Source organism: Oryctolagus cuniculus, chromosome 10 (genome assembly GCF_051225735.1).
Source record: "Oryctolagus cuniculus isolate XC-2025 breed Fujian yellow rabbit chromosome 10, ASM5122573v1, whole genome shotgun sequence".
Taxonomy (NCBI): domain Eukaryota; kingdom Metazoa; phylum Chordata; class Mammalia; order Lagomorpha; family Leporidae; genus Oryctolagus; species Oryctolagus cuniculus.
Genome location: NC_142876.1, coordinates 45268410 through 45281735, shown reverse-complemented (window position 1 = coordinate 45281735; position 13326 = coordinate 45268410). Strand labels below are relative to the sequence as shown.

Here is a 13326-nt window from a genome sequence, read left to right as displayed (position 1 = left end):
GGTTTTTTTTTTTTTTTTCCCCAGAGTGTCTTGGCTTTCCATGCCTGAAATACTCTCGTGGGCTTTTCAGCCGGATCCGCATGCCTTAAGGGCTGATTCTGAGGCCAGAGTGCTGTTTAGGACATCTGCCATTCTATGGGTCTGCTGTGTATCTCACTTCCCATGTTGGATCGTTCTCTCCCTTTTTGATTCTATCAGCTAGTATTTGCAGACACTATTCTCGTTTATGTGATCCCTTTGGTTCTTAGTCCTATCATTATGATAAATTGTGAACAGAAATTGATCACTGGGCCTAGTGAGATGGCATTGGTACATGCCACCTTGATGGGATTGAATTGGAATCCCCTGGTATGTTTCTAACTCTACCGTTTGGGGTAAGTCAGCTTGAGCATGTCCCGAATTGCACATCTCTTCCCTCTCTTATTCCCACTCTTATATTTAACAGCGATCACTTTTCAGTTAAGTTTCAGCACTTAAGAAGAATTGTGTATTGATTACAGTATTCAACCAAAAGTATTAAGTAGAACAAACAAAAAAAATACTAAGAGGGATAACATATTAAGTTGCTCATCAACAGTCAGGGTGAGGGCTGATCAAGTCACCTTTCCTTTCCTTTCCTTTCCTTTCCTTTCCTTTCCTTTCCTTTCCTTTCCTTTCCTTTCCTTTCCTTTCCTTTCCTTTCCTTTCCTTTCCTTTCCTTTCCTTTCCTTTCCTTCCTTCCTTCCTTCCTTTCCAGCAAAAAACTTTTATTTCTATTTGGTCCAATGTTTGGGAGAGGGTTCTAGGGCTGTGAACAAGCTGCCTAATGTATGGAAGGAGAGCTCAGGCAGAAACCCCGAAACAAGGAGACGAGGAGAGGCTCCAAGGCCGCTGGGCTCTGGACGCTCCTAGTCGTACTTGAGGGTGAGCCTTTAGAAGAGATACTTGCCCAGTGCCGCCTGGGGGCCGCTCAGGCGGCAGATGTTGGTCAGGTGGTTGCCCATCTTCTTCAAATTTCACCTCCTCGTCCAGGAAGTGGTTCTCCAGGAAGTCACAGAGATGAGGGTCTGTGTGGGTACAGCCCCAGGCATGAAGATCCAAGAGGGCCTGGTTCAGGTTCTTGTCCACGGTGTCAAGGGTTTTGCCCAACTCATCTTGAGATGGCTTCTTTAGGTCCTGGAAGAGAGTGCGGCCTTGGCACTGGTTTTGCATCTTCGAGACACTGGGCGGCCTTGCGCTTCTCCTCGGCCAACTCGCGGAAGCAGTGTCTCACGCCCTCCAGAGCCACTGGGCAATAGAAGCCCAGAGAGGCCAAGGTGTAGGAGGCTGCAGATGTAAATTGACCAGGTGGTTGATGGCAGCCTCCACCTCAGTGGAATAACTGACGAATCTGGGAGGTCATGGTTGGTCGGCAGTGAGGTGACCACAGAACTGCTATGGGCTGGTCCCAGAAGCAGAAGGTGGCGAGAAGTGGTCCCAGAGATTCTGACTGGAGAGGAGATCAGAAGGCGGTCGAAGCCTGTGAGAGAGTTCCCGGGCCTATTCCTTTCAAACCCTGTTGAAGCAAGACACAGGTCCGCGGGTCTCCCGACACGTTGCTTAGAAACTTTTATAACTATACTTTCATGTTTAAGATTAAGGCACTAATCTTAAATGGGGCTGAGCACTTGACATGGTGGTTAAGGTTCATCTTGGGACATCTGCATCTCACATCGGAGTGCCTGGATTTGAGTTCTGGCTCCCCACTGACTATGGCATGCCTGCAAATGCATAGCCAAGAAGGCGATGACTCAAGTAGTTGGGGCCCTGCCAGCCACATGGTAGACTTCCTTGCTTTCCCACCTCCTGGCTTTTGCTCAGTCCAGCCTCAGCTGTTGTGGGGATCTGGGGAGTAAACCAGAAGATGGAAGCTTTATCTGTCTGCCTCTCCCTCTTGGGCTTTCTTTCAAATAAATTAAAAACCAAAGCTGATTTGACTAAAAAATTGACTTGGCATTCTCTCTGTATGGACAATGCTTTTCTATATATGAGTTTGTAGTTGGGTAATTGGGCAATGATGCAACTTTTCTACTGGGAAAATTCCAGAGTCATCATCTGAAGGTCTTTCTGGTGGCATTCAGCTTTATAGAGAATATCATGATAGGCATTTTGCAGATATCTATTGACCTCTGTGTGAGGCAGCTTCTATTGCTCCATCTGAATGTACTTTATCTTTCTTTATCCTGTGCTCTGCTTTTGAAGGATTTATTTATTACTAATGGGGGCTGTACTTATTATAAAATGGGCTCCTTTTCCATCCCTGGCTGAGACAAGAAGTCTCAGTGGGCGATCAAAGGGAAGAAAGAGAGGATGTATCTCCCCAGCTTCCTTGCAACAGGGTCTTCTTGGGCTCTCTGTAAATGCTAATAAAAGTTCACTGCTCTTCTTAAGATAGTCCTTCCTCTCTTCCTTTTGGACCTACAGGTTTATCAGTTCTGTGGGTTCCATCTCTCATGGTTTTCTTTCCTAGTGTTCACACATTTGTGAATAGTTCTTTTAATAAGTTCTTCCAGAATTATACTGATTTTTGTGTTTCATTTATTTCTAGCTTGAACTTTGGCTGAAATAACTGGCTCTGTGACTGACCAAGGAAACACACCCTCAAGGTAGTATTCTCAGATTGGTTTACCATATATTTGAGGCATATAGGAATAAATGCTTTCTCAGGGAGCATTTAGATGTTGGTAGTAAATAGCATTTAGTGCAATTACAATATTCAAATTATCACAGATATAGGAGAGCACTGAAAACAGTGGAAGACAAGGGCCATAGGAGAACAAATAGCTGTGGTACATTATTACTATGGCAACAATTGTGATTTTAAAGATAGTGGAGTCACTTGGCTTCCTGTCGCCCTAGAGAGTCTACACAATGAAACAGACAAGATTGAAAATTAAATTAAAAATAAAAATGGAGAGACAGAAATCTACCAGGCATCTCTCTCTTTCCTTAGTTGTGTGACAGACATGATTGAGAATCGAGTCTAGGGTACAACTGTAATAAGGGCATTGTTGAATAAAAAATTAGACACCCCAAATAAAGACTACACACACACTAACATCATGGCTGAATCTGAGAATTTTGATTCTTAGGAATCTCCCTAAAACTCACTGCTATGCTTTAGATATTAATTTAGAGGTCCTCCAAGGGCCCATGTGTTAAAGGCTTGGTCCCCAAAGTCTTATGTTCATGATAGTAAGATAGAAGAAGCATAGTCCCATTATGGTGTTTAGAGGTAGAGCCTTTGGGAAGTGATTAGACTGGATTAGGTTGTTGGAGTAGAGCCTCTGTGATCAGATCATGGTGGCTGTGTAAAGAGACATTTAGACAGGTATTCTGTCTTGCCACATAATGCTATGTGACACCTTGTGAATCTGCCCACAAAAATATCTTCATCAGGTACCCAACCAATTGGGTAATCCAGTCCTGAACTGTGAACTTCCTGAATCATGCGCAAAGCCGACCTTTTATTTTTTCAAATGTTAGCTCTCTCAAGTATTTTGCTATAGTAACAAAAAGGTAGACTAGTTCTCTCCCTAAGTCTTCTGAACATTTTCTCATCTTTTCTAAGCCTATAGTGAGAATAGATCAGATCAGAACATGAAGGGAGATGCAGTGCCTCTTCAAGCAGAACACACTGAAAGAGTCATGAGAACTTTCTAATCAGCACAAGTTTGGGGAAAATACATAGAAGTGCTGAGCCAAGAAAGATACAGTTCTTTACCCAAGATTTTGGACCAACCAAAATCTTCTGGAGCACCTAGAAGAAGCATTAATTGTTGGAGATATGTATACATATATTTCATATTAGTTGTAGAATCTTGACTAATAAACATGATGATACCTAGTTTAGCTGTAGTTCTAGATATTTTATCTTCAGTGGAGAAAATAAGATAGAGTTCCTGACACCTGATATGAGTATGCTTTCTTCTTAATTTCCATCAGTAAGCAAAAATCAAAAACATGTACATAGGATGCCATTACACTCCTGCTTCAGATGGTCACAATCTGAGGTCTCTAGGAAGCACAATCTGAGAAGACTTTTCATGTTCAAATGGTTTATTAGGTATCAACACCCATGGAAAGAGCAAGATATGCTGCCAGAAGGTGAAAGATAAATTATGTGAAAGTTCAAGAGCCTACAATATGATTAGCAAGATTCCCTTCTGAAGTGGAGAGAAGCTGCTGTACCTCACACCTCCCCTGATACATTATGGTCCTCTTTGGGTTGTGGAGACATCACCAGTAATTAGGCATACCGTCTCTATCTGGCTACTGCGTAACTCTATCAGCTCATAGGTGTTAGTGAGACCTGAAATAAGAAAGATCTGAGTGAGCTGTTTTGGGTATTGCTTGAGCAATCTTGTCACATGGACCCTGTTACCAAGTAGAAATGAACAATCTGCTCAAAATGCCATATAGAGCATCCGGTAAGCCTTGATAGCTGAATCTCAATGCAGACACCCCAGAGTTTTGGAAGGCTATGTTCTATTCTGCTAACAACTACTCATTAGAAAGGAAGACCCTAACTGGCTGCTGGTCTTAAAGTGTATTGAATTTTGACCATAGGATATCCAAATTACCAAACTGGTGTTTTCTGATCCACCGAACCATAAAATTGAATGTGCACAGTGCATTCCATTATAAAATGGAAGTGTATATATCAGGGTCCAGCAAATTTTATCTGTAGAGGATTACCAAATTGTTTAGGCTTTGAAGGCTGTATGATCTCTCTTGCAATTATTAAATTCTGGTGCTATAGCACCACAACAATATGTAAATGAATAAATGTGGCTGTGCTCCAATAAGACTTTTTTAGTTGACACTGAAATTTTGAATTTCAGATAATTTTATGTGTCAAGAAATATTTTTATTTCATTCAACCATTTCAAATTGTGAAAATGACTCTTAGTTTGCAAAGAATGAAAGCTATAAAAGAAGTGGCTGGCTGGATTTGGTCTTGGGGCTGTGCTTTGACAATCTCTGTCATGTATGGGGCCAGAACCAAGTAGATCTAGAAGGTACAAGAAATGGCCCAAGCAGAGCTTATGACTCAGACTACCATGGTGCCTTTTCTTGTTCTCCATCAAGCCTCTCTATGATGAGTTAACAGAAGAGAAAAAGATGTGGGCTCAGTTAATGGATGGGTATGCTTGCCATGCTGGCAATAGGAAGACAGGGATGGCTACTGTACCATGATCCCATGACACACAAAGTATAGAGCACTGTTTGAGTAGTAGTTTCACCATTAATTCTCAGTGTACAACACACTAAGGGCAAAGGTCCTACATGAGAGCAGGTGAACAGTGACTCCTGTTGTTGATTTAACAATTGACACTCTAATTTATGGTGTCAGTAATCACCCTAGGCTCTTGTCATGAGCTGCAAAGGCCAGGGAAGCATCCTGAGTTCACCAACTCTGATCTTATTTAGACAAGCCCATATTCAAAGTGGAAGTTCTCTCCTCCCTTCAGTGAAAGGTACTGCCTTCTTTGATGGCCCATTCTTTCTGCTGGGATCTCACTCACAGAGATCTTTCATTTAGGTCATTTTTTTTTTTTTTGCCACAATGTCTTGGCTTTCCATACCTGTGAAACTCTCATGGGCTTTTTAGCCAGATCCAAAATGACTTAGGGGCTGATTCTGAGGCCAGAGTGCTGTTTCGGGCTTTTGCCATTCTATGAGTCTGCTGTGTATTCTGCTTCCTATGTAGGATCATTCTCTCCTTTGTAATTCTATCAATTATTTGCAGACACTGGTCTTATTTATGTAACCCCTTTGACACTTAATCCCATCTTTTTGATCAATTATGAACTTAAACTGATCGCTTTAACAAGTAAGATGGCATTGGTACATGTCGCCTTGATGGGGTTGAATTGGAATCCCCTGGCACGTTTCTAGCTCTACCGTTAGGGGTAAGTCTGAGTGAGCATGTGCTGAACTGTACATCTCCTCCCTCTCTTATTCCCACTCTTATATTTAACAGGGATCACTTTTCAGTTAAATTTAAGTGACTAAGAATAATTGTGTGTTAATTAAAGAGTTCAACCAATGGTATTAAGTAGAACAACAACAACAAAAAAACACTAAAAGGAATAAAATAGTAAGTTGTTCCTTGACAGTCAGGACAAGGGCTGATCAAGTCATTGTTTCTCATTGTGTCCATTTCACTTCAACAGGTTTCCTTTTAAGTGATCAGTTAGTTGTCATCGATCAGAGAGAACCTAAGATATTTGTCCCTTTGGGACTGGCTTATTCCACTCAGCATGATGTTTTCCAGATTCTTCCATTTTATTGCACATGATCTGATTTCATTTTTTTTACTGCTGTATAGTATTCTATAGAGTACATATCCCATAATTTCTTTATCCAGTCTACTGTTGATGGGCATTTAGGTTGATTCCAGGTCTTAGCTATTGTGAATTGAGCTGCAATAAACATTGAGGTGCAGACAGCTCTTTTGTTTGCTAATTTAATTTCCTTTGGGTAAATTCCAAGGAGTGTTATGGCTGGGTCATGTGGTAGGGCTGTATTCAGGTTTCTGAGGAATCTCCCAACTGACTTCGACAGTGGCTTTACCAGTTTACATTCCCACCAACAGTGGGTTAGTGTCCCTTTTTCCCCACATCCTCTCCAGCATCTGTTGTTAGTTGATTTCTGCATGTAAGCCATTCTAACCGGGGTGAGGTGAAACCTCATTGTGGTTTTGATTTGCATTTCTGATGGCTAGTGATCCTGGACATTTTTTCATGTGTCTGTTGGCCATTTGGATTTCCTCTTTTGAAAAATGTCTATTGAGGTCCTTGGCCCATCTCTTAAGTGGGTTGTTTGTTTTGTTGCTGTGGAGTTTCTTGATCTCTTTGTATATTCTGGTTACTAATCCTTTATCGGTTGCATAATTTGCAAATATTTTTTCCCATTCTGTTGGTTGCCTCTTCACTTTCCTGACTGTTTGTTTTGCAGTACAGAAACTTCTCAATTTGATATAATCCCAATTGTTAATTTTGGCTTTGACTTCTGTGCCTCTGGGGTCTTTTCCAAGAAGTCTTTGTCAGTGGCTATATCTTGCAGGGTTTCTCCAATGTTCTCTAATAATTTGATGGTATCCGGTCGTGGATTTAGGTCTTTAATCCATGTTGAGTGGATTTTTGTGTAAAGTGTAAGGTAAGGGTCTTGCTTCATGCTTCTGCATGAAATCCAGTTTTCCCAGCACCATTTGTTAAATAGACTGTCCTTGCTCCAGGAATTGGTTTTAGATCCTTGATCAAATATAAATTGGCTATAGATGTTTGGATTAATTTCTGGTGTTTTTATTCTGTTCCATTGGTCTATCCATCTGTTTCTGTACCAGTACCATGCTATTTTGATTATAACTGCCCTGTAGTATGTCCTGAAATCTGGTATTGTGATGCCTTCGGCTTTGTTTTTGTTGTACAAGATTGCTTTAGCTATTCAAGGTCTCCTATGCCTCCATATGAATTTCAGCACCATTTTTTATAGATCTGAGAACAATGTCTTTGGTATTTTGATTGGTATTGCATTGAATCTACAAATTGCTTTTGGGAGAATGGACATTTTGATGATATTGATTCTTCTAATCCATGAGCATGGAAGATTTTTCCGTTTTTTGGTATCCTCTTCTATTTCTTTCTTTAATGTTTTGTAATTTTTAATTAGTTTTTAACAGATTCAGTGTGGCTTGTGGATACAATTCTAAGAACTTATTGATATTCCCTTCCTCTTTTCCTCTCCATTTTCCTTCCTTCTCCCTTTCCGTCTTTTTTTTGTTTTTGTTTTTGATTTAACACATCTTTAATTGACCTTACAGTGAAAAGGCTTAATACTTCAAAGAATAAGAAGTTTAACAAGTAATAAGCGAAAAGACCCTAGTTTAGTGTGAATATAGACAACTGTTATAAATAATAATTGAATGAAAAAAATGACCATTTCACCCATATACAGCAAAATTTAAAGTAATTATAGTGGGACTCTTACCTTAAACCTAGTCAGATCATACTCCCTCTCTAAACCAGGCCTCTGGACCCACGCAACATTGCAGAGATGGGAAGCACACATTCTCCAGTAAGCTTATTAATAGAATGTGGAAAGGGCCATTTGAGTTTTTACTCTGATTCTTGAACCCAGAGATCCTCTGGAGGACACAGTATGGTATAACAGCATTGGCTTACTGTGTATAGTGCATCTGGAAGTATGTTACCTCATCCTCAAAGGTTATCTTTAAACTGGTGCTTTGAATTCACCTTTAAGAGACTATGCTAATTCTCTTTGGGCTGTTAAGTTCTATATAATGATGTATGTGATTAGACTAGTGGGCTCCGAGGTCACATGCTCCCTAACATATCTCCTTTGACAAAAAGTGCCCCTTGAAACAATGTGATATGAAAAAGGAACTTGTGTTAGAAAACCAGAGTGGTGGTCAAAAATCATCACAGGCAGCAAAGTCAAACCCATACCTGGAAAACATGTCAGTCCCTGCTAGGGTTTCCAGTACAGAAGCAGTCTAATAACTTACCACCCACTGGCTGATAGGGCCTGGCCTTTTCTCTACTGAAAACAGGTCAGGGGCTGGTGCTGTGGCACAGCAGGTTATCGTCCTGGCCTGAGGCACTGGCATTCCTTATGGGCACTGGTTCTAGTCCTGGCAGATCCACTTCTGATCCAGCTCTCTGCTGTGGCCTGGGAAAGCAGTAAAAGATGGCCCAAGCTCTTGGGCCCCTGCACCCACGTGGGAGACCCGAAAGAAGCTCCTGGCTCCTGGCTTCAGATCGGCACAGCTCCAGCTGTTGTCGCCAATTGGGGAGTGAACCAGTGGATGGAATACCTCTCTCTCTGTCTCTCCTCCCTCTCTCTGTGTAACTCTGATTTTCAAATAAATAAATAAATCTTAAAAAAAAAAAAAAAGAAAACAGGTCAGATATTCAGCAGAACTAGCTGGATCACCACTGGTAAGAGGGAGCCCAACTTATGAGACATGCATAGTATCTATTTTTTTTTTTACCACTTTGGCTGAATTATATGTCTGTTGAACAAACAGTAGAAAGGCTATGGGCAGAGGGCTGACATCTGCTGGTTCTCGCTGTAGTTCTACCAGAGCAAAGTGGGCCTTTCTTAAAACTGGAAGCCTTCTCTATCACATAATAAACATGTGTTAGAACAGTATTCCTTAAGTGTAGTTATGTTGCCTCCAAAACATGAAGAGGCCTGATAAGTGCTATGCTCCATCATTTAAAAGGTGCTAAGTGCAATAATTCACCCTTTACCTTGGAGGCAATGCTCTGGCATGCCTCAGGCTATTGGACCCCTGAAATGCTCACTGATGTGTCATTCCCTACATTTTTACAAGACTGTTTGGAGCTCCTGGGTCACACCAGGCCTTTCAGAATACTTATCACTTGGTTCTCATCAGCAGTATAGCATGCCAATATGATGGTTCAAGTTCACTTGGGTCTTACCATGGCTAAGAGCAGGAGAGATGTAGGACAAGACTGTGGATGTAATCTGTTGTCCATTTCAGTTAAATCTAAATGGCTCCTGATTCTCCTTTCTCATGGATATGAAAAGAAATGCATTCACTAAAGTATTCAATAGCAGAAGTTGAGACTGGCATTTGTCCTTGGTTAAGTTTGTGGTAGTTCACCATCATTTGATCTTTTCAGTTTCTCCAAGGGCCAGACTGGCAAAATAAATAGGACTATAATAATGGTACTAATCACTTCCACTCTGTCCAGGATGTGGCATTGTTTTTAGGTTATTATCCTGGCAGAGGTTAAGGGATAAATTGGGAGCAGAGATTGCTTTCTGATCTTTTTTAGCCTCTTCCTGCCCCTGAATTGAGAAGGGTAAAGATGTTATTGTCAGAGAGAGAATTGCCAGGTGTCAAGGTGGTCAGCCAAGACAGTGAGCCAAAATGAAAATAACATTTGAACCATAATTCACTTCTTTCAACAGGATAAACAAGAGGCCCAAACAGGAAAAGGTGACAGCTCTCCAATGCATTTTCCCCAAAGGAATAACACTGGGAAAGGGACAGATGCTTCTTCATAGGCCCCAGGGCTTGTGAGGAGGAGAGACTAGGAATTAAAAAGTACAGAATGATGCTTTAGACTGGAGAGCAGTGTTCAAGGTTCCCCAACAAGGTCTCTGCAGAGGCATCTGAAGAGTGTCTCTCTGGAGGTCTGTCCCAAATAGACAGGCTTCCAAATGAGGCATCGAGGCCAAGAATCAAGAGAAATGTAAGCGCATGGCTGGTTTGCAGGGTCCTGAGTTCTTGACAGCAGGTTCTTCCTAAGACTGTCTTGCACTGGCTCTACTCAAGTCCTGGGTGGAGAGAATAGGCCACCTGCTCGCTGGTAAAGCCTGCTGGATAAATGGCCTTTTATAAATTTTTATTTATTTTTATTTTTTTGACAGGCAGAGTTAGACAGTGAGAGAGAGAGAGAGACAGAGAGAGAGTTATAGACAGGAGAGAGAGACAGAGAGAAAGGTCTTCCTTCCGTTGGTTCACCCCCCAAATGGCCGCTATGGCTGGCGTGCTGTGCCAATCCAAAGCCAGGAGCCAGGTGCTTCTTCCTGGTCTCCCATGTGGGTGCAGGCCCAAGGACTTGGGCCATCCTACACTGCCTTCCCGGGCCACAGCAGAGAGCTGGACTGGAAGAGGAGCAACTGGGACTAGCGCCCGGTGCCCCAACTGGGACTAGAACCCGGGGTGCCGGCTCCACAGGAGGAGGATTAGCCACGTGAGCCACAGTGCCAGCCGATAAATGGCCTTTCTAATAGCCACTGATTGGGTCTGAAAGATTACACATGGGATTTTGACTTGGACCAAACTCTTCAGTCATTGTGCTGCCAGGATAACTGATCTCTGGGTTGCTCCTAAACCAGGCAACAAGGAGCCTACATGTGGAACTCAGAGGGCTTACTTCTGGGTCGCATAGACTCCTTGCTGGACAGTCTTCCTCTGTCCAGGAGTCTTACTGATGGAGAACTAAGACGACTTCATAAAGACAAGACTGTCTAAGGCTCATGCTATAGAAATGAAGGTTTGGGTTACCTTACCCCGTAAAGAAACCCACCCAACTGGGGTGGTGTCAGGGAGTATGAGAAATATAGAATGGATCATGGAAAGAGGCAGTTACAATTACCAGTTTAAGCTGCACACACATATATACACACATACATATGTACACTATGCTATGAAACTGTACTTTCTTCTTGCCACCTTATTTGAAAGACACTGGTGATGGTTAGCAGTTTGTTCAGGTGGCAGAACGACAGAATTGACCTCAGCCTGGATTGATTCAGTAGCTGATGGATCTTCATGTGCTCTGTGACTTTGGGACATAATTTTTTTAGATGAATGCTGAGGGGCAGAAAAGGTAAATTGTGCTGAATCTTCCACTTATTCTTCCACATCCACTTTCCATGCTTTTCTACGTTACTTGTTGCTGTGGGGGTGGGGGCAGTTCTGCACAGACTACATAAAAATTCCTTTTGCCTTCTGGTTTCTGATTGGGCTCAGCCAATGAGGAGACCAGGGAGGAGAGAGAGGAGAAGGGTTGTATTTTTTCAGCTTTCTCTCTGCAGATTTTCCTTAGGTTGCCTGTGACCCTTGCCCAGGGGCACGGCTCCTCTCAAGGTGGTCTCTTTCCCACAATACTCCCCTTCAGTTTTCCAGTAACTGCTGTCTCCCCTCATCATTTAGGCATAGGGGTGGTCACCAGTACAGTTACTAGCCCCTGGGTACTGAGCTTCCCTACATTTTCCGACACCCTGCCCATGACTTTGTAAATAGTTCTTTTGCGAAACCTGCCTTGAATTATCCTAATGAGTATGGACCTTCTGTTTCCTGTTGAAACTATAATTTATAAAACCCCACCCTTTTTTATTATTCAGAGCCTGGTGTCCTCAATTCTAAAGACTTCAGAGTCATTCCTTACTAGGGATCAAGTTGATATTATTTATGACCATTGTGCATAATTTGCTAACATGCTTCCTCCAGGTGAAAGGCATATCAGAAGGTTCCCTGCTACCTGCAGAATGATGTTTAAATTTCTTAGCATGCCATTTACATGATTGTGCATCATTTAATGATAAAAACATGTTCTGAGATGCATAGTTAGGTTATTTCATCCTTGTATGAACATCCTACAGTGAATTTACACAAATCTAAGTGGTGTAGATCAATTGCTCCATGTGGCATCTCGAAACAATCAAGAGAAATCATAAACATGAGAATAGAGCATAAAGTTCACAGTAAACTTTTTTTATAAGTAGAAGGAGTACATTCTAAAACAACAACAGAAAGTATAGTAAATAATATGGGGCTGGTGTTGTGGTGCAGTGGGTTAAGCCTCAGGTTGCAATGCCTGTATCTCATTTGGAGAGCTGATTCCAGTCCCACCTGCTCTGCTTCCAATCCGGCTCCCTACTAATGCACCTGGGTAGGTAGCAGAGGAAGGCACAAGTACCTGGGCTCCTGCCACCCACTTGGGAGAACTGGATGGAGTTCTGGGTTCCTGACTTTGGCCTGACACCGCTTGGGCCATTTTGGCCATTTGGGAAGTGAACCGACAGATGAAAGATCTCTTTCTGTGTCTCTCCTTTTCTGTCACTATCCCTTTCAAATAAATCAATCTTTTTAAAAAGCATAATAGATAGTCAGCAACACAGGCGTTTGTTCTCATTATCAATTATGTTGTGGACTGTACATAATTGTACATGCTGAACTTTCATATGACTGAGAACACAGTAGGTTTGCTTGCCCTAGCATCACTGCAAGCAAACCTACTGTGAGAAATGTGTTATGCTATGACTTTCTGGCAGATATGATGTTGCTAAGTGATAGGACTTTTTCAGCCCCGTTATAATCTTATGGGGCCACTGTCATCTGTGCTGCCCATAGTGGGCAGATGTCACTGGGTAGCATATGACGATATCAGGGTTGCTCTCCAGCCTGAACAACATGGCTTGCTCTGTCTCCCCTGGCCTTCCAGAAGTCTTGAACATCCAGGTTCTTCCATGGGAGATTCTTTCCTTGCTTCCTGGCTCCTGCACTGGTTTTCCAGGCTTCAGAGAGCAGTCTTTTCTCCCTCCTCTTTGGGAGCTTTTCTTGTCTTTTTTTTTTTTTTTTAAGATTTATGTATTTATTTCAAAGTCAGAGTTACACAGAGAGAGAAGGAGAGAGAGAGAGAGAGAGAGAGAGAGAGAGAGAGAACAAGAGAGAGGAGAGAGATCTTCTATCCGCTGGTTCACTCCCTAATTGGCTGCAAGGGCCAGAGCTGCACCAAA

At 42.2% G+C, this 13326-nt stretch overlaps 1 pseudogene; it reads right to left on the bottom strand.

Moving 5' to 3' along the window:
* Nucleotides 1-887: 887 nt before the first annotated feature.
* On the bottom strand, nt 888-1381 carry LOC100349497 (ferritin light chain pseudogene; annotated as a pseudogene).
* Between the last annotated feature and the right edge of the window lie 11945 nt (nt 1382-13326).